Source organism: Phoxinus phoxinus (genome assembly GCF_949152265.1).
Source record: "Phoxinus phoxinus genome assembly, chromosome: 18".
Taxonomy (NCBI): Eukaryota; Metazoa; Chordata; class Actinopteri; order Cypriniformes; family Leuciscidae; genus Phoxinus; species Phoxinus phoxinus.
Window position 1 is genome coordinate 10,694,644 of NC_136893.1, and position 25,141 is coordinate 10,719,784.

The following is a 25,141-nucleotide window of genomic DNA, read 5'->3' on the forward strand; positions in this document are numbered from 1 at the left end:
TATGGCGATTTTAAGATTATTAGTGAATAACTTCAATTTCATTATTTTCATGACAAAAAGGTGCCGTACAACTTCTAAAGATTTGGAATTAGGGCTGCACGATTATGACAAAAATCATAACTGCCGATTATTCCCTTGAAATTGCGATTATTAATTACGATTATCACAATTTACATTGAATATATATATATATATATATATATATATATATATATATATATATATATATATATATATATATATATATATATATATATATATAGGCATATTATAATAGATGTTTACACAAAAACTGTTAACATACACATAAATTGTAAGAATACGACTAATGACTACTAATCAATAAACATTAGGCCTATGCTAAAGCTATTAAATAGCAGTCCCAAACTAGTTTTTGTTAATACAATGTTGATATGAGCCACCAACATCATTTAAAAATATAAAAAAATAACACAAAGTGAAAATAAAGTGGCATTTTGGGGTTAATATGGAAACGACAGTTACCATGGTGAATACACATTACTAACAAGAACAGTTAATGAAACATGGAAACTGCTCCTGGTGAATATAATGAACATCATACCTGCATGCAAATCCTTCTCAGCTAACACACGACGTAACAGTAACGTGATTTATTGGCATTTTACTTTTATTTCATGACTTACTAATTTACAACGTAACGACGTTGCATGCTCGTAGTTTCTTTTGCACATTATAGGTTATATACAGTGAAACGATATACAGCGCGCGTTGCCGCATTTGCGAATGCAATTGAAGTGCGCGCTACAAGCTTAGTATAACGGCGGACAGGACAGGAAAGTCTGTTTTTCTGAGGTGAAAGACTTTTTATTTCAGCGTACACTTACGTCACAGCCTAGAAGTTCCTGTTGTGCTGGGTTTTCTGAAGTAGTCGTGATTCGCCTCTCATAATATAACATGCTCTAAACACACAAGAGTGGATTTTCTTTTGTAATCGCGATTGGAAATTCGATTAATTGATTAAGCCTATATTGAAAATAATTGTAAGGATATTCTTCAGAAATTCACCTTTTGTGTTCCATTGAAAATGGCAAACAAACCGGTTTGAAACGGTGCGAGTAAATAATGTGAATTTTATTTTCATTTTTGGGTTAACTGTCCCTTTAAGGGTGTGTATGACAGTAGCTGTACTACATTAGATGAGTTATGAAGAGTTACCAGAACTTCAAAGTCACTTGATTCACTGGAAGGAGCGTTTCTGTCATGATTTAACCCCAGGATTGTTTCAGATGTAACTTCCAGAAACGTAATGATTTATATGGTGACCTCAATTAAAATCAGTTGCATGAGTTGCCAGAAGAGTTTTAATGTTTTTTTTTTTTTTTGAAGTCAGATCCTAACATCATGAATTCGTTTAAAAAATGTGATATTGATATTCTTTTTTTAATCAAAAAGCATAGAAAGGAATGCAGCTATAATCAAAGTGACGCCATTTAGCTCCTCTCTGCTAAGTTAATGGAATCTTCCTAATGTTTACTGGGACGCATCAATCATGCAAAAATCTATTGTAGCATTAGCCTTGAAAGAACAGTAATAATAAAAACGTTATAATGGCCTCCGCTTCCTTACTATAAATCATGCTGTGTGTGTTTGTGCGTGCTTGTGTTTATATGTGTGTGAATTGGGTATTGAGGGGTATTAACTTCGTAAAATATGCCATTTCAGTCTTTTCACTCCATTGAGGCCTCAAAGGATATTGATATGATATTGACCAATGCTCGTTGTTTGCGGCTCATGTTTCTTTTTAACCTTTTGTGTCAGCTGAGCGGAGTGTGTGACAGCGTGTATTTCTGTTTGACTGCATCGGTTCCGGCACCTTTTGGCCGTGACTCACGGCGGGTTTCTGCTCGATAGCCACTCAACATTGTGTTGTAAATCAACTGCAAATGCATAAAAACCGCGTCAAGAGGGAGATTTACTGTAACACTGAAAATCCTTTTAAACAAATATTAAAATAAGGCAAAAAGCTGTCTGAAAGTCGTTTAAGAGGTCATTGCACCTCAGTTTAGAGGCGTGCGGTGAGAGCTGACAATGCATGTGAATTTACATTGGTATTAGCATTTGATTGATGACACGATGCATGCATGCGGCTTTCATTAAGTGAATGGGGGATGGGGGGGGGGGGGGGTGGCTCCAACATATAGAGCCAACGGAAGTCATTCTTAGCAGTTTGACAAGGGGCAAATTCACTTTTCAACGCAAAAACCTGCATCCTATTTGCTGTCCAGCCATAATCCGCTTTACGCTGCTATATCGTTGCGCATTGCATACTTAAGTCATCTTCCTTAAGCTAACATCCCGAACTGGCCTGCAAGATGAGGAATTGCGGTGTGCAAATTGCGTTCAGCACTCATTTTTGGTTGTGTTTGTGCCGTTACCTCATTTGCATAATTATTTTAATGAATTAGAGGTTAAAACAATGCAGCGCATGCAAATAAACAACGTCATCAGGGGGCAGAGTAGTGATAGACAGCACAATTGGGATCCGTGGCTTAGTGGTCAGTGCAAGCGTAACGCATTTAGCCGTGGCGCTCATGCAGGTTTGATTCTGTAACTGTGATGTGTTACATGGAATATCTTAGTATTTGACGGATTTTTTTTTTAATGAATAATGATGTGTACTTATATGCACTCACACACAATACTGTATAGGTTAAGGATAAGCGTGCTGACCCATGAGAGGGCCGTCTGTTGTCTGCAGGGACACTCAGAGAGTCTTGTATCCACTTCACAGCGGCGAGAGCCTGAGGAAACCTCTCCATTACACAGCTAAAAGCTAAACGCTAAGCGCTGCTCCCACACAGTGGGAGGAGAAGATAATACTCTGAAAGTCAGGGGAGAAAAAAAATTAATAAAGCTTTTTAGTCAGCATAATAAGTCATTTTGAACTCAACTGAAGAGAGCAACAAAACAAATAATATTTTGGGGAAAGAATACATGTATTTTAATGCCTTCAAGCAAAACTAATTAAAGACGACACCTCATTTACATAAATAAGCATTATAATTTGCATGGAGGCACCAGGGAATATGTGCAGAAAAGAAAGCAATATTTTGCAGTCTGCTAATTTCATTTTATTTAGGATTTAAGCTTAATAAAGATTCATTTTGGAGGGGAAGGGAATAATCAAAGGGGGGGGAATGTGAACTATCTCCAAAGATGCAGCAGCGCTTTATTCAAAGGGGCCTTTCAGAGTCAGCAGAAGACTCCTAATCAGGAGTGGCACTTCCTGGCTCCACTCCAGCACCAACTCCTTGAAAGGTACAAAATTTTAGAGCCCAATTTATTAGTATGCAGTTCCGGCATCGGTGGCTGAATTAATGTCGCTGACTGATAATGACTGTAATCGTGGCACAAATGGGGTGTTGAAATAGCAAACAACGGCCACAAGGCATGTAATGGAGCTTTTATTAATTACTCAAGCCCAGGCTCCAGCTCTAGCTCCAGGATTTACAGTGGCACTGCCAGCCGGTGTGCAAAGGTGGGCCAGGTGGGTTCCTGCGGTGACCGGATCAGAGCCTGTTTGGGAGTGTGGGGTAGGGGAAGGGCTATTTGTTTTCACTCGCTCATGCTCACTTTCAGAGTGTTTTTTAATGCAGGACAGATTCTGCTGGATGAAGAAGATCACAGCTACATTGATATGGCGCTTTCATGCTTATATCCCTGGGCTTGGTAATATGAGCAAGTAAGAGATGAGCGTGCGCATGTGTATGAAAGTAAAGTTTAACGTCTGATTCATAAATGTTTTCCCCAATTTTATTTAATATTTTGAATTTTGTATATTAGTAAAGACTATATGTGCACTTTTGACTTATACATTTTGAAAGGATTTTTTTTATTTGAAGTCGAAAATAATTTGCATTTGCAATAATTATAAGACTATTTAAGAATTGAGTTTGTTGTTTGACTTAATTATTCATTCATGTTTTCTGATATTCATTTGAACTGGTGTACCATTTCTGGCCCATGTATGTATTTAATGTGTTTCCTAGAATGAATTCTATGTTTAGATATTTGCTGGTTCTTTGGGTGTAACTTCTTCCCATGGAATTTTGGCTTTAGTTTCCTTGAAGAAATAGTTAGAGATGGATTTGAAGTACACAGTGAGTCACAAGTTTCCCAATGATACCAGGATTAGCTGACGAGCATCTTTATTTTACACAATACGGTATGACCCAAATAAAATGGTACATTTACATTTTACATTTACATTTATGCATTTGGCAGACGCTTTTATCCAAAGCGACTTACATTGCATTATCCTATACATTTATACATAGGTATGTGCAATCCCCTGGGATCAAACCCACAACTTTGCGTTGTTAACGCAATGCTCTTACCACTGAGCTACAGGAAAGCCAAAATATGGTACATATTATATAGATGAGCTGTACAGTAGATGCACACGTTTAGAAAGTCCTAGCTGAAGAGTGGAGAAAAAGAGCCAAGTGTTGCGGAACCCAGTCACTTATGAGATGTCCTAATATTTTAGCCTCATTGTTCTCCGCAGTAAAAGCTTGCATTGTAAGGTAGGCGAGACCGTTCAAACGTCAACCCATCAGCAAGAGAGGGTTGATTAAAAAAGCTCTTTATTACCCACCGATTCCTTAATGGAGGATAGACTTTAAAAATGGAGGAAACAATTAGAGTTTTACTGCTTTGTGGGCACTACTGATTTCTATAAATCACACCAAGGGTGTAAATTTCACAATAAAATACAGTGGCACTCCTCGCATGCGTAATCAACAAGTCCACAAGCACATTCACACCCATTCGGGACACATTTGTCTTTCTGGGTAAAATGTTTGAAACATCTACAAAACTTTAAAATGCACTTTCTACAAATAGGGTACAAAACACACACACACACACACACACACACACACACACACACACACACACACACACACACACACACACACACACATACACACACACACACACACACACACACACACACACACACACACACACACACACACACACACACACACACACACACACACACACACACACACACACACACACACACAAAACTATAAGGTTGATTGTCATTCCCAGTGGCTTATTTTACCCGTTTTATTATCTATTCATTTTTAGATAAGTTTTGCCTTTTTTTTTTGCAACACTTTTATCAAAGTTTGGGACATAATTTAATGCAATTTAAAAACTTTATTTGTGTTGATAAACATTACCTGTGTCGATAACATTAACATCCAAACTAATTTGTTTTAATATGTTTTAAAATTAAAAACAATTAAAAAAATACAATGAATAATAATTTATTAAAAAACAAGAATTAAATATAAATAAAAATATATAATAAAAATCACAGAGTTGCATGTTTGAGCTTGTCAAATGCAGTCAACACTACAATTTAAGTACAAATTACTACTTCTTCTTTTTTTGCCTTTCATGCTATAGAGAAGGTCCAAGTGATGTTACTTGTTATTTACATTTTAAGGAAAGTTACAAAGGAAAACAAATCCTGTAATGATTGCGTGCAAACAACATAGCATTATATGGCATTTTTGGTCATTAAAATGAGTTAATAATTACATAAAACAGCTGTTCAGTGGTTTATGCCAAGTGTTGTATGATCTTAATTTTCAGGCTAGGCAAATTTTAGGTTGAATAATAGTTTATCAAACTTGGGATTTGTGCTTCTAATGCTTTAAAATGCTTTAAAAACCAAAGACCAAATTGTAAGCCTTCTGTGGAAACTGTCGTAACTTGTTTATGTAGTTTGTTTGTTAGGCTCTTGGTCAGGATTACACGCTAATTAGTTTTACCACTCGGGTAGCTTGTAAAACACTCGTTGGTAATTTGTTGTAGAGAGTAAAATGTGGATATTTTTGTTGAAAAAACAGAGATATTCATCGTTTTTGTGTTCCCTCTTTCTCTTCTTCTCCCTCCCAACCCCCTCCATGTAGCACCAAAAGCACATACACCCACACAGACTCACTACAAAGAGAGCAGCTGGGTTTTATTCCAGAGAATAAAAGCAATAATGGTTGGAAGCCTTTGAAATCATTAATAGATAAAAAGAATGAATGATCACGTTACATCTGGAGCAAGAATAAAAGCTTGATCCCTTCTCCCCTCAGATCCACTGTTCAGAAAAGATTTAGTTGAAACCAACTTGTTTGTCGTGTTGTGATGTTCGATGGGTATGAATAACTCAATCAAAATGATTTTAAGTCAGGGAGGTACCAGGTATTAAAAGTGTGGTTTGGGGAAAAATCCAGCTCTTCTAGTTCATACTACAACTTGAATGCTTGTGACCTAACCCTGAGTTTAAGAAATGTTGGCTGTGGTGTGGTTTTATAGAAAGACAAGGAAATGGAGGGAGATTTTATGTAACAGTTCAGATCTTTTTATGTCAGCACTACTGTTCCAGTGTGTTTAAACCTGCTTTTCTCTCTTTCCGAAAATTGCACAGGTGGAGACAGGTGGTGTATTGTTAGGAAAATTATTAATTTGGATTTGATAATGAGAAGTTGGGATGTTACATATTCCCTCCCTGTATTGCTGTGATTAAGCCATGCAGCTGTAGTCACAGGTTGTTATTTGCGTGCACAGATCAGCAGATATCCCCAAAAAAATTCATTCTTTCATTTTGAGAGATGAACAGACTCTGTCATTAACTTTCGTTATTCCTGACGCAGTATCTTATGAGTCTTATCAGAAGGTGTGCTATGTTTTCTAACCCTTTCCTTATTGAACTAAAATGCCAGTTTTTTGGTTGTTTTTCGACACTCCTTTTCATTTACCTCTGTAAAGAATAAACATTGTTTTATTGAACAGTGAAAAATCTAGATAAGGTTTTCCTGTCTAACAGGTGACCACGGATCTAAACACGACGGTTACCTGGCAATGCAAACATACACACTTTATTCCTTTCATATGCCTGGGCCTTCATACACCCAGAAGTTCATATCACTATAAATACCCCCCCATCTGTAGATAAATATCCAGATCAATGCAATGACAGAATTTATTCAGCGTAAATCTCTGTGAATCATACTTACAGTAACAAGCATATGCGTAAATTAATCATCGTTCATTATTTAATATCGAGGCATCAGTAAGAACGATTGGTTTCTCTTGTGCCTTTTTGGGTGTGTACTTTCTTCTTTTCTTTTCTTTTCTTTTTTTGTTTTGTTTGTGAGATCATGCTTAAAAAATGTAGTGAAAAACATTTCGTGTCATGACAGGTCATCCCGTCTTCAAGCATTATGAACTGAATATTTTATGTCAAACATTGCACTCTCAAAACATGCAATATGTGTTCCTGTGGTGTCACTGTTGCTTTTTTTCTTGTTTCTGCTTTCTGGATTTACAGGAACAAGAATTAAACGTTTTGTGCTATATATATAATTTTAATTAATTGTTGTTAAATGCGTACATTAGTAGGCTAAGCTCTTCCTTTTTTAAAGGAAGTTAAACATTTATATTCAACACTTTTAATTGTAGGTCGGTAAGATAGTTTTATACGTTTTTGAAAAAGTTTATCATGCTCACCAAGGCTGCAGTGTAGAGTACTAAAAATACACTAATAATATTAATATTGTAAAATATTATTATAATTTAAAACATATTTTTTTGTATTTGAATATATTTTAAAATGTAATTTATTCATTTGTTGGCAAAGCTGAATTTTCAGCATCATTACTGTAGTCTTCAGTGTCACATTATCCTTCAAAAATCACTGTAATATACTGTTCTGTCAGGACCACTTTCAAATACAATTGACAATTAGCATACAGTTTGAATTGGCGGTATGGTTCGGTTCTGGGCGAGAACTTGCGCATCCATGCAGCCTAGCATGGATAAGAGCAGGGAGAGCAGCAATACCCCCCTTAGGGTAAACAGAACAGAGCCAACATGGATGTATGCAAATATAATTCATTCAAGATTTTGAAGTACAACATAATTTGAGAATTTAGAATTTATTCTGATTCAAAGGGAATCAGAATAGCAAATCCTGACTCACGAGAGGTGGAGCTGGGGATGGAGGAGGGTAATTCGCTCCTGAGAAACGCGATAGCTGCTGATAATACTGAAGTACTCCTACAGGCAGACGTGGATCAGCTGAGAGTCAGCTGATGCGAGCTTGACTAACGTGACCTGCCAGAACTGATGCTACGCTTGATATTTGGTGCTCAAGAAACATTTCTTATTATTAGGCCTATACATATTGAAAACAGTTGTGATGCTTAAAACTGTGATATATACAGTATGTTTTAAGATGGTAAATAAAAAGTTCAAAAGAACAGCATTTTTGGTAATATTACAAATGTCTTTACTATTGCTTTTGATCAATTTAATGCATCTTTGCTAAATAAAAAAAAGAATTTCTTTAAAAAAAAAAAAAAAGTTTTACTGACCCCAAACTTTTGAACTGTAATGTACGTCATTGCATTATGCTCAATCATTTTTTTTCCAGACAGAAATTTGAGAGGGAGAAATACATCAATAATGTTATATCATGTAATATTTATGTGTGTTAGTAGGACGTTTGACGTAATACTATTGATTTGACAGTATATGAGTACAGTAGGTTTAGTATGCATATATATAATGTCTCTTGTGTGTTTGAGGTCCTCCTGTTAAATTTGTACAAGCATGTATTTGTGTGTTAAATGTTTCGGAGTCTACATTTACCTCAGACGCCAGGATCAGGAGATTATATAGAGACTATAATCTATCCACCCTTTCCTGGCACTCTAAATCAAGTTCATTCTCTATTCGGGCTCTCTTCCAAGATGGTTTTAGAAAGGAATGATTTGAGGACCCAACTAATCAACCTCTTCAGTCTGTAAGGCCAAAAGTCTTTATAATGATGTCATTCTACAACGGTCACATGGACCTTGTAAATTGTTGCCGATAGGACATTTGAATGTTAATACGCAATCAGTTGATAATATTAAAACAAACATAATGTCGTCAGTAGTGCTCTTATCATTTAGGCTGAAGTCCGTTTTGACTTTGTTCCTGTGTGATCCGAGGCGTAGTGAAGGCCCCATCCACAGTATACATCACAATAAGCTAATTAGCAATATAATTAGCATTGTAATTACCAGCTGCAATAATTACTTTTATTTATTATGTTTTTAGGGTATTTATCTGGTCTAAAAAAGAAATCGTCTAGTTATTAGTCTGTTCTTTAATTTGGAATTTAAAGCCTTTGATTCTGTTGTTTTTAACCCTGGCTTATCTAACACAAAAAGCTTATTAAAGTGCATCAGTATTATAAAAATAACTCATTGTATATTGTATGTGATATCAGGGTTATATTGATAAGTATATGAAGACAGAAAGAACCTGGAAAAAAGGTATTTAACATGTGAGATGCCAAAATAAATATTTATTTCCATTTTGTCACTCACTCTCAAGAAAACTGTTTTTCAGAGACTGCACGCACTCCCCTTGTGTTTTACCCACAAACCCTTGTTTCTCTTGAAAGGATAGCATGCGTAAATACACAATCTAATAAGAGCCCAAGATGGATGATAATGCCTTTTTATTAACTTACGTAGTGGTTTGTTTGGGCAAATTGAACGTGGTATTTTTCTCTCTAAATATCTAATTGGAGTTTTGACAGGTTTTACAATGAAATGAAAGTAGTTATTGTGCTGCGGAAACAGCGGTGTTTATAAAATTCTGTGAGCGATACGAGCCACTGACAGCACTGGTATAAAAAGCTGCATTAAAAACCGGCACACAAACTGAATGCTGATTTGTGTAGGTGGCAAAGGGGAGGCGTTTTTTTAAAAGTTCATCAAAATCTTTGTTTGCATTTGGTTTATGGTTTGGTAGTAAAATATGTACCCATTACTGTTTTCTGTGTCCTTACAGGCTTCGACAGACAGCTATGTAAGAGTCTGGTGTGAACGTGCAAGCTGAGTTTTGGCAAGTAGACAGTGACCCACAGGACCGAGTCGAACTGGAGCACTCAATAGATGTTGAAGGTCAGTGTCACGATGTACCATAATGCATAGTTTTCATGACTGCTTTAGTGACCAATTACTTGACAAATAGTTGCGTAAAACGTGTTTTCCGCTCCACTTCTCCTTTCTTGACATATTTTGTGTGAGTGTTAACTTGTATCTGTAGTTTGTTTTGTACTAAGAAAGAATTGTGCTGGCTGGTGTTGCCATTTGTTTTTCATGCAACTCATGCTGGTAAACAATGTCTTGATTTATTAATGTATGGCTTGACACTATACCAGCACAGATAGCGGCTAGCTAAGCTGGATTGCAGGTGATTAGTCAATAGGAAGCAGGTTTTGGAACTGAAGTACATCATGTTATGTAGCGTACCTTCATTCGCCTTACTGCGTTTTGTCAGTGAAGCAGATGAAGACAAGACTATGTTTGCAATTGGCCCGGTTGGTCCAAAGCGTAACCACAGCTTGTGTGATAGCAGTGACTCTAAGCAATATTGAAGTCACACCTCTGGTTCACGAAACAACTTAATTGAGTCACACACACGGAGAAGACCAGCCATGTCATAATACCCAGAGGCCTTGATTAATTAAGCCCTAAAAGCCCAGGAGCGTTCAATGTTCACCAGGTGCCTGTTCATCTGCCACTAGTTCCGCTTCTCACTCCATAAATGCAATTCTGAGGCATAAATGCAACTTTATATGGTAAGAACACATGTTGGAACTGGCGTGAATCAGCCGAGCATGAATATATGTTGACTTTCTGCAGTTTTTGAATTCATTTGTATTCAATTAAGTTGCTTTAGTGATAGTTTTTGTCTTTTGGCGAAAATATTCTTTCGATTTAGTCAATTTAGTTAACAAAAATTGTTCTTGTTGTGAAAAGCTGAGCTCCTGAAATAACATTATAGTGAGTACACTATTGTAGTATTTATTTTATTTATTCATTGTTTGTGTTTTATTTTGTTGTGGAAATATATTTATAGGGTTTTTTGCACATTCTGACTAGCATTTAGCTTGCTTCAAGTTCACTTTTGTGATTTTGTTGTAATAATACTGTGTGTTTATGTATATTTTATTAATCTCATATGTATAGGCTGCGACTGGTTGACTTAATTAGCCCTCTTGCACAACATTTCATTAAACCATTATTGAAAATGACTGGATTATTTAAAACTTATCATATTCTAGCAACTGTCAACATTGTTAATTTCTTTTTTTATATATACATTTCCATTAGTGGTGTTTTAATTAAAATAATTCAATTTTTATCATGATGAGCACTTTTTGGTCTCGTCATTGTTGTTGAAATAAAACAATAATAATTTGATAAATCGTTGATTTTGTTAACGATAACGTGACCAAAATATATACATCATGACAATAATGAAAGGATTCGAATTAGAATGTACTGTTGATGGAAATATGCTGAGAAAAAAATTTAAGTGCAAGACACTAACGGTTTTTTTAAGAGGACAAATCTAGAAAGAACGTGATTGTTTAAAATAATTCAATAATAGTCAATATCTGGGATTCAGATACATGAGCTGAACCTGAACAATGTATGAATCCGAAACGATTCGTTAACGGACATTTTAGTCAGTCATTTTGGTAATGAGATTAGCATGCCAGGAGGGGAAAAAAAGCATACAAGGACTTTATTTGACAGTTTTTATGTCCTTCTGGGCATCTCACTGGTCCGGCAGGTGTTGTACTCCTTAACTAGCCATTGAGGAGTCATCACCTAAACCAGTGCTTACAGCCTCCCAATTCCCTCTAATCCAAAACAAGCAGATTTAGCCAGCTCTCTAGACCGCTCTCCACAAAACAAACACACCGGCCCCCTGCAGACTGCACCGATGCCCTCCTCCCTCCCTTCGCACCCCTACTGCTCGATGCTCGGTTAGCCAGGCTAAGTGAATAGGGAGAGGCAGGTCTCCATGGGTAACGGCTACCATGGAGGCACCTGGCAGGAGAGCGAGAAGGATGCTGCGAGAGCCAGCAGGCATGCACAGATGAGCGGGGAGATTTAGGGGCCGCGTTCTGCCGTCTTTATCCCGCTCCCCTGCCGTGAAAGGGGTGGTCACCCCCGCCAGAGGGTGCGTCTGCCAAGAACTGAAGAATGTTAGCCCTGCGGCCCTGTGAGTGAGAATGAGCAGAAAATTGAAGTTAACAAGCATGCCGTATGCTAAGTGGTGACTAGAGTCCCCAAGCTTTCCGTTAGGGCCCCGGTCCAGCTTCCATTCTCCTCTTAGAGCTGCTGCCAGCATCCATTGGCTCTGACTGCAGGCTGGAGGTGACCAGTATTATGCGTCTTTAGGCAAATTAAGACATCATGACTCCAAGCTACAAGACTCCTGTGATACATATGAATATAAAGGTGGATTTGTGTTGTTGTGTATTAGTTTTACCATTAGCGAAAATGTAAATTTTTGTATATTTTGTGTCTTTGTCTCTGCTGCCTTTGATTCTTTAGCGCCACAGCAAAAGAAACTTGTGACGTATAGTTACGTTACTACCGGTACATGTACTTACTAGAGTAATAACAGTAAATGATGCAGTAATTACTCTAGTAATTACCCTAAACCAAACCCCTAACCGTAACTCTGTAGTAAGTACATGTAGTTAATTAATATTACTCAGTACTTTTGAGGAATGCAACTACGTCACCCTAAGACAGTGCTTCTCAAATAGTGGGGCGCGACCCCCTAGGGGGGCTCGGAGCGATGCCAGGGGGGGCGCGCGAGACCCCGAAGAACATGCTTTTTCAGGAAGTGGTTATTTTTTGCACCGAACAAGAGTACAGAGCAGGAGATATGAAGTGTAAATAACAAACAACATGGAAAAATATTTAACAGGGATGAAAAGAAAGGCGGAGAGAGACGGAGATAACGAGACAAACGTAAGTCTCCCGAAAGCTAAGACGAGGAAATATGACGAAGCGTATGTTGCGCTTGGCTTCACCGTGACTACGGTGGGAGACGAAGAAAGACCAGTATGTTTACTGTGTCTAAAAATATTGGCAGCGGACAGCATGAAGCCAAATAAATTAAGGCGTCACTTAAAGACATTACTGTTGCGTTAGACATTTCTGCAGCAGTCTTTCGCGTGTCACAGTCACCAAAATGATTAACTTATTCACGGGAGAAAAATCAGAACGACAACCATCATCTCTTTCTCTGGGAACTCTCTACCACAGAACAGTTTATTTTGCGCATGCTCATAACATATACAGTGCACGCAGGCACGCACAACGACGTCACTGTGTATACTATTTAACATGGCTTTGCCACTCATATTGTGATATATACTTAACACTCCCACTCAAAGACATGTTTATATCTTTCTATAGTGGCAAAACAAAAACAAACAATACATAACTCCAAAATAAAACATTTGGTATACTGGCAGTAATCTCAAAACAAAAACTTCTTCTTTTTACATCTGCCAGTTCACATTATTTATTTTCCAAACAAATACCCCTTGAAGTTCTCAAACTTAGCCTTTGTCACTGGCTTGGTAAGGACATCAGCTACCATGTTTGCAGTAGGGCAGTATTCTATAGATATTTTCCCTTCTGTGTGTGCAGACCGTACAAAGTGATATTTAATATCTACGTGTTTACTTCTCTGCCTGCATACTGGGTTCTTAGACAAAGCTATCGCCCCCTGGTTGTCCTCATATATCTTGACTGGTACATGCTGGTTACTACTATCAATTCCTTTAAGTAGTTGTACAAGATACATACTCTCTTGAGTAATGGCTGCTAGTGCCATATACTCGGCTTCACAGGTGGATAATGCCACCGTTGGCTGTTTCCTACTCTTCCACGATATGACTGGACCATTTTCAGTTAAGCTGAAACAATATCCAGTTGTGCTCCTCCTATCATTTTTATCGGCTGCCCAATCAGCATCACTGTATCCCTCAAGCTGTAGGTTTTCCTCACATTTCCGGTAGTGTAGTTCTTGATCTATAGTACCCTTTAAGTACCTCAGTAGGTGTTTTGCTGTAGCCCAATGCTGTTGCTTTGGTTCTGCTAGGTGTTGTGATAGTTTACTAACAACCCAGCTCAGGTCAGGTCGAGTACATGTCATAATGTATATCAAACTACCTACTATCTCTCTATATCCTGTTGAGTCAATGACTTCACCCTCACTGTCAAAGTTTAACTTTTGCTCACATGGGGTGGATCTCGGTTTGCATTCGGACATTCCAAATTTCGCTAACATCTTCTCTATGTGTCTCTTTTGGGTCATTTTGATCTCTCCCTCACTCTGTATAAAATCAATACCCAGGAAGTATTTAAGTGAACCCATATCTTTCATCTTAAACCTTCTCTTCAACATTTCTTTTACATCACTGAGTAAGGTGTTGTTGCTCGCTGCTATGATTAAGTCATCTACCCATACTAACAAAATCACTTTCTCGTTCTCAGATTCTCTGCTGTAGACACAATGATCAGCATCATTTTGTACAAAACCATTCTCTGTAAGGTGATCATGCAGTAACATGTTCCAGTTACGCCCGGACTGTTTTAAACCATATATTGACTTATTGAGTTTACACACTAAGTGTTCTCCTGTTTTTGATTTCGTCTCAAAACCTTCCGGCTGCTCCATATATACCTCACAGTCCATCGGAGCATGGAGGTAAGCAGTCTTTACATCCATTTGGTGTAGGGTAAGATCCTCCTGTACAGCCACCTGCATTAATGCTCGGACAGAGGTCATGTTGGCTGTCGGTGAAAAGGTCTCTTTATAGTCAATCCCTTCCACTTGACCATACCCCTTTGCAACATATCTGGCTTTACAAGTCTCAGATCCATCTGGGCTCTCTTTCACTGCATATACCCAGCGACCTCCCACTGCTTGTTTACCTCTTGGTAGTGGCGTCAGAGTGAAAGTCTCATTCTCTATCAGAGAGTTAATCTCTTCTTTCATCGCATCAGTCCACATTTTTGACTTCTTAGAGTCCATAGCATCTCTAAATGTTTTAGGTACATCATAAGCCACTCTGTAAAAAAAATCTACATTTTCAGCTTTATCATTATTACACTCAGCTTTACACTGGTACTCATTAAGGTATTCTGGAGCTTTTCTCTGTCTTGTGGGATACCTTCTTTCTTCCTGGCCCTGTTCACTCTGAGTACTATCTGTCTGGGTCGGACCTTCCTCAGTACTGAACTCTTTACTTTCCTTAGGCTGTCCATGACCTTGATTGACTACCTTTGGTGATGTATCTCCATAACTCTCAATGCCGTCCCCCATGTCGCAATCTGTTTGAGTCTGGCTATCTGCGCTACCTTTGGTGATGAATTTTACCAGCCTATGTTTTAGAACTTTTCCTGTCTCAGGATAGTACACATTATATGCTGGACTATATTTATCATAGCCTACAAAGATCCCCTTTTCACATCTAGAATCCAGTTTCTTCTTATCCTGCTTATATACGTAGCATTCAGAGCCAAATATCTTCATGTTAGATAAGTTAGGTGTTTTTCCTGTGAAAACACGGAAAGGTGTCTGCTCTAGCCGCTTACTGTAACACCTGTTGCGGATTTGAGCTGCTGTCTGTACAGCATATGTCCATAATTGCTTTGGGAGGTTACTCTCCAATAGCATGCATCGTGACATCTCAAATAAGGTTCTCCAACCTCTTTCGGCAGTTCCGTTCTGATGAGGGGAGTAGGGTGCACTGGTCTCGTGCCTTATCCCGTTACTCCTAATTAGGGACTGGAATTCCTGCCCAGTAAATTCTGTACCGTTATCAGATCTTATACACTTTATCTTTCCATATGGAGCTACGTCTGCTATGAATTTTTCTGTAGCTTTTGTCGTGTCACTCTTTGCTTTGATAAAGTATGAAAAAATCATCCCACTGTAATCATCAGTAAATGCTATCGCATACCTGTGTCCATCTTTATCTGCTGGTTCTATAGGGCCGCATAGGTCTGTGTGTACTAGCTCTAGTACGGTTGTAGCTTTAGCGTCTGCCTGTCTGTTTCTACTTTGTGTAAATTTGCCCTGTGTGCATATTTCACAGTTTTGATTGGACTTGTCATTTTTCCCTTTTATCGTCATTCCCTTAACTACCTTTTCTAATTTTGCAACATCATCAAAATTACAATGACCAAGTATCCTATGCCACGTTTGAATGTCATGACAACTATACACATCATCAACATTTTCATTTTCTACAGTGTTAAGATAATACAGCCTACCATACACGTCCATTTTGAATTTGGTACCGTTCTCGTGAATCAGCCAATTATCACCGTCCTTGAAGTGCATCTCGGCTCCGTTAGCTGTAGCTGATTTGACTGAAAAAATGTTTTGTGGAAACGATGGGATGTATAGTGCTTGCTTTAGCCTCGTTTTCACTTGCCGTCCCTCGCTGTCCAGCAAGTAGACTTCGGCGTCACCCCTCATCTTCGCCATCCCGCTCACCTTGGTTCCGTCGGCAAGCTCGATCATGTGATCCTCGGGCCTGAAGCTCTTGTCAACTGTTTTGAACTTTGTGGCGTCGTTGATCATGTGTGTTGTAGCGCCGCAGTCGACCATGAGACCCATCTTGTTTCCTCTTTGAATGGGACAGTCACTCATCTTGAAGAAACAGAAAGATGTAGGCTCTGCCTCTGTCTCTCCATCTGCTTTCTTCACGTAGTCACGGCCTCGTCCTCGACCGCGTCCCTTTCCTCGCTGTGGTGTGTCCCATTTTCGATCATCTCTTCTCGCCTGAGATTCGTCGGGACATGTCCTGGCCATATGTCCCTTTTTACCGCAGGTGTAACACTCGACATCAGTCATATCCATTTTCTTTCCTCTCCCTCTTCCACGTGACCTCGTTGTCCCGCTAGTCTTCATCACGTTGTCGTCTTCTACATTCACGTCACTTTTCGCGTATTTTTCAGTACTCTCGTAACTTCGCAGTTTTGTTTTAAACTCGCCGAACGTTACAACGTCATTAGTCTGAGTGATGTGCACGACAAATGGCTTGTATGAATCAGGTAGCCCCTTTACTACCATGGCTATCTGAAGTCCATCACTAATATGCTCGTCTGCTCTTCTCAATGACGTAAATATAGTCTCTGCTCGAATAATATAGTCAGTTACCGTTTCATTGCTAGCCTTATGGAGTGAGGAAAGTTCACAATACAAACTCACAACGCGGGGTTTGTCTTTTCCGGCGTAGTGTTCGCGAAGAATTTCCAGTGCTCTTCTTCCATCACGTTTCGCGTCCCTCATTATCAACGACAAACTCTTGTTATCTAGGCATTGCACTAGCTCTGCATATGCCTCTCCGTTCTTTGCCTCATCTTCCGCGAGAGCTCCTTCGTCTCCTGCGTCTATCTGCGGGTCCTCCAAAATAACTTCTCTGAGGCCACGCAACTCCATGTGCGCGAGGAATCTCGTTTCCCAGAGTTCGTAATTTTTCTCGTCACCGTCGAATAAAAGTCGGAACCACCTTTGGCCTAACTGACTGGGCCCATAACCTGTTGCGTTAGACATTTCTGCAGCAGTCTTTCGCGTGTCACAGTCACCAAAATGATTAACTTATTCACGGGAGAAAAATCAGAACGACAACCATCATCTCTTTCTCTGGGAACTCTCTACCACAGAACAGTTTATTTTGCGCATGCTCATAACATATACAGTGCACGCAGGCACGCACAACGACGTCACTGTGTATACTATTTAACATGGCTTTGCCACTCATATTGTGATATATACTTAACAATTACACCCCAATCACGCTGATAAGCCACTTGAGTTTTTTCAGCGAAAACGTGCCGAATATTGCCAACAATCGTCTCGCTTTGTGAATGCTACTTCAGTAAACCAGCGAGCACTGTTAGCATCATATAAGGTGGCGTACCAAATTGCTCAGTGCAAAAAACCCCACTCCATAGCAGAGGAGCTGATACTGCCTGCAGCATTAGACATGGTCTCTGTCATGCTGGATGACGCAAGTGCTGTAAAAATAAAAACTATCCCTCTGTCCAATGACACTGTCGCCAGACGTATAAATGACATTGCTAACGATCTTAAAGAACAGCTGGTAGATAAACTCAAAGACAAACGTTTTGCCTTACAGTTCGATGAAGCAACTGACAGCAACAAAGACTGTTTGTTTATTGCTTATGTGCGTTTTGACGTTACAAACTCCCTGTGTGAGGATCTACTTTTTTGTAAATATGTCAGAGACAGAGCCACAGCTGAAGAGCTATACAAAATGCTGGACTGCTTCCTGACTGAAAATGGGCTAAAGTGGGAGAACTGCATTGGTGTTTGCAGTGATGGTGCACAGACCATGGCAGGGATGAGAAAAGGACTTCGGGCACTCATCAAGAAGGTCTCACCTAATGCTGAGTGGACACACTGTGTTATACACAGAGAAGCACTGGCATCAAGGCACCTTTCCTCTGAATTAAGTGAGGTTATGACTGACATTGTAGGTGTAGTCAATTTTATAAAGACCAGACCACTAAAAACAAGAGTCTTCTCTGCTATCTGTGAGGAGATGGGAGCTGAACATCAAGCTGTGCTGTTTCACAGTGAAGCAAGGTGGCTGTCACGAGGAAAAGTCTTGTCCCGAGTTTTTGAGCTCAGAGAGCAGATAAGAATGTTTTTGGAGCAGGAGCACAAGAACGACCTCGCAGAAAAATTTTGTGATGAGAACTTCCTGGCAAAACTTGCGTACATGAGTGACATATTTGGAAAGCTAAATGAACTAAATCTACAACTTCAAGGGAAAGATAAACACCTGCCTCAGGTCACAGACAAGATCAGCTCTTTCACTCGAAAGCTTACAATGTGGGGCAGGCGACTTGATGAAGGAAAAACTGATTCATTCGAGAACCTGCATGAATTTGTTGACACTACTGACTATGATGCCACCTCAGTGATTCCATATATTAAGGAGCATATTTCATCACTTATAGGATTCTTTAAAAAGTACTTCCCTGAAAACAGTTCCCAATATGACTGGGTGAGAGATCCTTTCAATGCACCAGCTCCAACTGGTTTCAGCTCTGCAGAGGAGGACCAGTTCATTGATATGTCGTCTGACTCGACATTGAGACTGAGGTTCACATCACAGACACTGAGTGAATTCTGGCTGAGTGTAGAGAGGCAGTATCCTCTCTTAGGGCAGAGGGCCATGGGCATTCTCCTTCCTTTTGCAACGTCGTATCTTTGTGAGATTGGCTTCTCTGCTGTTGCTGCACTGAAGACCAAGTACAGGTCCCAGCTAAACATTGAACAGGAGCTGAGAGTTGCAGTATCATGCTTCAAACCCCGCTTCGAAAAGCTGTGCGCTGCAAAACGTGCTCATTGTAGCCATTAATCCTGACTTCCTCATTTTGATATAAAAAAAAAAAAAAAATCTGCACAAATTGTTTTATTCATTTTTGTTTTATAGGTCAAAGTGTTTTAAATATTGTGTTCCTGAGTTAATGTTGCTGATCAATTTGAATGTATTATTATTGATTATATTTAATTTTATTTTCAAAAATGGTTTTATTTATTTTTGTTTTATAGGTCAAAGTGTTTTAAATATTGTGTTCATGAGTTAATGTTGCTGATCAATTTGAATGTATTATTATTTATTGATTATATTTAATTTTATTTTCAAAAATGGTTTTATTTATTTTTGTTTTATAGGTCAAAGTGTTTTAAATATTGTGTTCGTGAGTTAATGTTGCTGATCAATTTGAATGTATTATTATTTATTGATTATATTTAATTTTATTTTCAAAAATGGTTTTATTCATTTTTGTTTTATAGGTCAAAGTGTTTTAAATATTGTGTTCATGAGTTAATGTTGCTGATCAATTTGAATGTATTATTATTGATTATATTTAATTTTATTTTCAAAAATGGTTTTATTTATTTTTGTTTTATAGGTCAAAGTGTTTTAAATATTGTGTTCATGAGTTAATGTTGCTGATCAATTTGAATGTATTATTATTTATTGATTATATTTAATTTTATTTTCAAAAATGGTTTTATTTATTTTTGTTTTATAGGTCAAAGTGTTTTAAATATTGTGTTCCTGAGTTAATGTTGCTGATCAATTTGAATGTATTATTATTGATTATATTTAATTTTATTTTCAAAAATGGTTTTATTTATTTTTGTTTTATAGGTCAAAGTGTTTGAGAGTTAATGTTGCGGATCAATTTGATTTTTTTACATTTATTTATTGATTATATATTTTAATTTCTGGCAAATTGATGCACTTTAAGCCTTTCTTTGTTACAGACTAAAAAACAATGTTAATAAAGTTATTCTTTGTTTTAAGTTGATCTATATTTCTTTCTTTTTTGTTTTCTTTAATGTTAATAAGGATACAATGTTATGCAGAGGTGTACTTATAACAATTTTATAGACAAATTATACTATTTACAGTCGCGGCGGAGAGTTGGGGGGCGCGAAATGTTTACTTCTTCCTGGGGGGGGCGTAACATAAAATAATTGAGAAGCACTGCCCTAAGATAAAGTGTAACCGAAATTATATTTAGTCTGATTTATGAATGTGAGTTTGCAGTCTGTTTTGTACTGAAAAAGACCATGTACTGAGAAATAATGGTAAGGCACAATACGACCGCTGTAGTCCGATTCATGAATGAATCAACCCTTTTTAGGGAATGAAATACCTTCAGTATGACCATGTTGGCTGATTCACAAACAAATAACTCTATTTAGTTATTTTTTGTGATTTAAAAACATGTGGTACAGCCAATGTTGTTCGATTCACAAGTAAATGTCTCTTATAAATCAGTTGTTTTTAGTGAATCAAAACAATCAGCATGGCCAGTGTAGACCGTTTCAGGACCAAATGACTCTCATGAACCATTAGGTGTGTTCGGCTTGAAGCGGCACTGCACAGACCGATCGGTATAACATCAAAGTACTGTAAGAGCACTTAGAGAGCAGATGTGTGCTTTTGCTTTTGAATCGCTCTCACTGTACTGTGACATCATACACTGATCGGTCTGCCCATTGCTTTTAGTGAATCAAAAACATACGGCACAACCAGTGTAGTCCGATTCACAAACAAATGACTCTTATGAATCAGTTGTTTTTAGTGAATCAAAATATACTGCACAACCGTCTGATTCCTAAAGCGAATGATTCTTATAAGCCAGATTTTTTTTTTAAGAATAGTTAAAAAACGGTAGCGTAATAAAGTAGCATTTCTTCCAAATGTAAGCTAAATGGATATTATAGCTAAAATATACCCAAATAAATTTAAATAAAAAATAATTTATTGATTTAAATCACAATTGAATCCATTAAAAAAACAAACAACCCAGTTACTTTAAAAAAATAATAATTCTCAAAAGATGCATGTTGGTTTCGCAGTTCGCACACTTTTTAATGTATTTTGACTGTGATAGTGTAGAAGATATCTTTTAATACGGACCAATTGAAATGCATTAAAAAAGTATTTTTTTTCTACACTTCTTCCAAGCATTGTTCTTTTGTGAACAATTACCTTACTTCTGCACAATGGGCCGATATCCTGTTTTTCGGCCAAGGTTATTGTGCAGGACCACCGTGGTCGCGGTCAGTCACATGCCACGCACGCATCCTTCTGTAGCGGGTCGCCCCACCTCCTCTCCTTTATGCTGCAGTGTGCAGCCCAAGGGAGCGCTGTGCTCTATGTGTATAATAAGGGTAGCTGATATAATGAAGGTCATTGTAATCAGAGCTAATGTGCAAGGGAGTCGAGACACTTCGGCTTTATTTGAGAGTTAGGCCCAGCACCGCTGGCCTGGGGGGAGGAGGCTGATAGTGTTATCAGAACTAACCTGCCGCTAATAACGACACGCTCCTCTGTTCTTGTCAGCATCGGTCTGAACTTTCACTGATATCTACAGTGTGGAAGTAGGGAAGCGGATTGAGCTACTGAACGCTTCACATCTTACTTAAATCCCCTCCCTAGGTGTTTGAAGGTTCGCTGTTTTCCTCCCTCTGTTTATTTTTAAACAGCAGAAGGAACGTGCCTAGTCTGCTTGATGTGCACTTAAAGGAATAGTTAATCTTGAAATGAAAAATCTCGTATTATTTACGCATTTACTTTACGTTACAGGGTTCAATATGGCATGAGGGTGAGTAAATAATTGGAGAATTTTCTTTTTAAAGAACATTTTTTGTTCAGAATGTGAGGAAGCTGAATCTGAACCATGTAGAATATGCCATTAAATCTCGAAAGTGAGGGTACCTTTGGCCTTTTCCCCCTCCGCAATGTTCTAACTGAAGTTAAATGATGGTGTCCCACAGTGTGGTATCATGGTCTGAATGGACCCCTAGGTGAATGATATATGGGATTTCTTTTGTCATTGAAATCTAGGCTGTATAGATATCAGAATGCTCTTTGTGCACTTAACTCATATGCTCTTGAAGTACAAGCCTTTGATCTTATGCAGATATATTTTTATTGAACAATGTACATTTGCATACGTTCTCTTCAGTGCACAGTCATTTTATTTCATTGATCTACACTGTAGAAATGTTTCGTTAACAACCGTAGCATAGGAATATATAAATGCAGCAATATATAAATGAAACATTCTTACAAAAACAGTCTTATATCTTATATAATATTGTTCAATCAACCTGACTACATCACATACCAATGAATGTCATTTTTAGGGGTCAGATCAGGTTGAATTAGAATTTTTTATACAAAATAGGATTCAACAATTACAAAGGCACAAGGCATGAGTTTAAAATGTAGCGTACAGAACTTATAATTATAAATAAAAATATATCAGTTTGATCAAGTTTTTGCGCATTTTTATATTTATTCCAAAATAATAACTAAAGGCAGTACAAATTTTAACTACCGTATATGTATTATTTGTAAACTAGTTCAGCTTTTCTTTTTAATAGTACTGTATGTATATATATATATATATAATTATAATTGATTAATAAATAATAATACTATTATATTTATAGTTTTTTTGTTAATTAATTATTTCATTTTATTAAAATAAACTTCATTGCGATGGGACCTGTGTTGAAAGGACAAGCAGAAAAAAATCCTTATTGTTGAGCCAGAGCCTTGGTTGTATTGAGTTTATTTGAAAGCTTTTTTAAATTTTCAATGAGCGCTTTACTCTCTTCCAGTCTTTTACTCCTCAGTGCTCCTACATGAACATCAAACTGTACATTCACCATGAACTCATGCGTCTTCAAAAAACAGGGGATTTCCTGCTGACAAGCCCCATAAAGAGGGATGAAAAAGAGATTGGCAGAGGCCCTAGTCTTCCACTTTTCATATTTCCCTTTTAAAAAGTGGCGCACTGGTTCTGTGAGAGACATCAAAGGGGCCGAAGGAGGGCCGGGGAGCCTCTATTCACTTTTCCACCTCCATAAAAGCTTCCCATATCTAACCCCTAGTGACTTGCTGGCCCTATCATTCAAATGTCCCAGCGCTCTTTGTGGCTTCCCCAGGACCACAGTGAAATGATCTCTTTTGTTGCGCATCATTAGTTCCATCTGTTGTGAGAGCCTGGCTGTCTGTTCCGGGGGCAGGCCGACGTGATGGTGGCCGGGGGCGACGCGAAAGACCCGCGTCCCCGAGACTCGTGTCCCGACCTCGTCCTCCTCCTCCTGGAACATTGATGCTCCCTTTCTCTCCCTCCCTCTCTCCTTCCTCATAGATGACACTCTGTCTGTCACTGCTTACTTATTTATGCGTCTGGAGGGAGGCAAAACATCTTGCATGCATTTTATTAAAACTGGGCATTTCGCTCCAAATATGTGTAATATATTTAAAATTAAGCACCTAAAAGAAAATTAGGATTACAGTGTGTTTTGATGTGTTTTTGGTGCCGTTTCACTGAGAGATGGGGACAGTTTTACCTCATATGTGATGATGTCATTGGAACAAAAAATCTTTTTAATAAAACTAACGCAAAATAGGGATTCCATTAAATATTATTTATGGCCTCTGGCCAGTAAGTTTTTATATGCATGAGGGTATATGAGACGAAAGAGATGAAAAAAACAACAACTGTTATTCCTCTGAAGCTTGTGGGCGGATGCGAAGTGAAAAGAGATACAAATATTGTTCGTGTTTTCACAACACTGTATTAAAGTGGCTTTGGCTTGTGAATATTCATGAGGATAATGAAGTATCAACATAAAGCTGGACAGCAAAATTGTACTCCAAAGTCAAGAGGCAAACGTCTCAATTATTTGGTACATAACTAAAGGCTTATGCAAATGTGCAGTAAAAACAAAATTAAAACAGCTTTATTCATATTAATGAATTCAACATCTGTTTAATCTAATTTCATGCTGTGTAGAAAAAAAAAGAACCATTTAAGTTCCATAAACTCTGTCCGTTTAGTGTTCGTATAGGTGGTCACCGAAGTCTTCCAGTTTGGGATTTTTCTTGCATCACGGTGACTGTGATGCACCAAACAGATGTAACATTTTCTCTTGGCAAGGAAATATTTTATTCATGATTTACATGAATGATAAATCTTGTGAAAGTCTTCGTGCTGATGGGCATACGCAATTTAACATCTGTCTTCCTCAGAATAATTAATAGAGCAGCAGAACACTGGGGACTGAGGACTCTTCTTCTTGTTCACTTTCTGTAATTATTGTCAAAAACAAAGCAAGCCTAGATTTGCATCTTGCAGTCAACTCTCTGTTCTCTTGGCTAACAAAACAACTTTTAAAGAAGCGATTTCCAGTTGTACTCAATGTGGAACTTTTGTTTTAACCAACTGTTTTATTCTTATTTTTAACCCTCAAGTTGTTTTTGAGGTTAATTGAATAACTTGAAAATAACAATTAAAGAATCCGATTTTTACTGATTACTTATTGGTGATATAAATCAATATTTTATGGAGGATCCATCCATCCATCTGTCAATCTATCTATCTACTGTATATATTAATTATCCCACTTCCATGTCAGCGCATTAATACATAGATGTAGACATGCTATACGGTAAAATTCACGTCTAGGTGTGCATTAGAAGTACAATATGATTTTTTTTTTCCCCGTTTATTATAATATGAATTTATTCCGTGAATTATTCCGCTTATATTACGACCATTTATGTATTAATGCGCTAACATGGTATAAGTGGGATAAGATAGATAGATAGATAGATAGATAG

At 37.9% G+C, this 25,141-nt stretch overlaps 1 protein-coding gene and 1 long non-coding RNA gene across 4 annotated transcripts in view; one reads left to right on the top strand and one right to left on the bottom strand.

Moving 5' to 3' along the window:
• casz1 (castor zinc finger 1) overlaps nucleotides 1-25,141 on the top strand; it is a 202,258-nt gene that overhangs the window by 41,210 nt on the left and 135,907 nt on the right. For all 3 annotated transcript variants that reach the window (XM_079587716.1, XM_079587717.1, XM_079587715.1), the window contains one exon: nucleotides 9,901-10,013. The gene's annotated coding sequence lies outside the window, so the exon portion shown is untranslated. The remainder of the gene's footprint in view (nucleotides 1-9,900; nucleotides 10,014-25,141) is intronic.
• Nucleotides 10,126-21,235, bottom strand: LOC306985452. Its single transcript, XR_013794805.1, has 3 exons — nucleotides 20,478-21,235; nucleotides 11,548-12,659; nucleotides 10,126-11,469 (listed from the first exon to the last, which is right to left on the bottom strand). It is a non-coding gene; the product is annotated as an uncharacterized lncRNA (long non-coding RNA).